This window comes from Sinocyclocheilus grahami, unplaced genomic scaffold (genome assembly GCF_001515645.1).
Source record: "Sinocyclocheilus grahami isolate Dianchi unplaced genomic scaffold, SAMN03320097.WGS_v1.1 scaffold344.1, whole genome shotgun sequence".
Taxonomy (NCBI): domain Eukaryota; kingdom Metazoa; phylum Chordata; class Actinopteri; order Cypriniformes; family Cyprinidae; genus Sinocyclocheilus; species Sinocyclocheilus grahami.
The window spans coordinates 11,590-13,051 of NW_015505523.1; positions in this window are offsets into that span (position 1 = coordinate 11,590).

Consider the following 1,462-nt stretch of genomic DNA (forward strand, 5'->3'; position numbering starts at 1 on the left):
ATGTTTAGTGCAAGTGTGAGTGCAGGCCAGCGGGGGAGTGGGGAGGGGGGATAATCGCGCTCGGGCTCGGTTCAAGGCATCCGTGCCTAGTGTGAGTACACCCTCAGTCTGTCCTGTTACGGATAAGAAGGCTGTTTCTGAACTCTCAGTCTGTCCTGTTCTGACCAAGGAGGTCAATTCTGAACTCTGTGACTGTCCTATCCTGGCAAAGAGGGCCAGTCATGAACTCTATGTTTGCCCTGCAATGATCAGGGAAGTTGTTTCTGAACTCTCTGACTGTACCACCACGCTCAAAAGAGCTGCCCCTGGACTCTCTGCTCGCCCTGTTACGGCCAAAGATGCCGTTTCTGAACTGTCTGCCGGTCCTGTTATGGCCGCCGAGGTTATTGTTAACCTCTCTGTGCTCTATGTTTCAGTTCTGCCTGATCCGCCTTGCTGGTATCCTGCTCCATCAGCTCCACCCTGGTACTCATCTGTTCTGCCGTTGGGATCTTTGGTCCCCTCTGCTCCACCCTGGTGGGCTCCTGCTCCCTCCTGGTGGTTTTCTGCTCCACCTGGTTTGCCGTGGTGGTCCTTATCTCTGCTCTGGTGGTCTTCAGCTCTGACCTGGTGGTCTTCTGCGCCGCCCTAGCACCCTGCTCTGCTGGCTACGCCTTTGTCCTCTGCACCGCCGGCTCTGCCCTGGCTCTCTGCTCTGCTGGCTCCGCCTTGGCCCTCTGCACCTCCGGCTCTGTTACAATCACCAGCTGGAGTGCCCACGAGCTCCGCTAGAGGTACATAGAGGTACATCCTGTAACTTTTACCATGTACTTTACCTTGGATGTACTGTTTTGCTGGTGTTTGACCCTGTCTGTCTGACTACGCTCTCTAATAAAAGCCTTGCATTTGGATCCTCAACTCCATTGTCATGCCTCCCTCGTTTCAATATCTATTAAACTGAACACTTATGTGATTTCTGGATATAGATCATTTTATATAGCCATTTAACATTAAATATTGACCCTTTAAATAGGCTTAAACTATCCATGTCCTTATTAATTATTTTTGAACATAAACATCATTATAGAACATGATGAGTAATCTATTTATTGAAAAATAAGTTATTTTCTCTTATTTAAACAGCACAGTTGTTAGTCTAAAATAAATATGACATAACCTCTTAATACAATATCAGTATTGGAAGCTTTCTATTTTTAATGTAAATACTCAAATAAAATGCTTTTAAATAAGGCAGTTTCAAAAATGTGTTCATTTATATATATATATATATATATATATATATATATATGTCACGCTACGGTGAGATAAACGATCAAAGAAGATGTATGCAAATAGTCTTTAATAAATCCAAACAAGGGTAAATCCAGGACAGAACAGGCAGGAGACACAGGGACATAGTACACAGGACAAAAAACAGTGAACTGAACACAACTTAAATACATTGGCAAATTAAGATAATTAA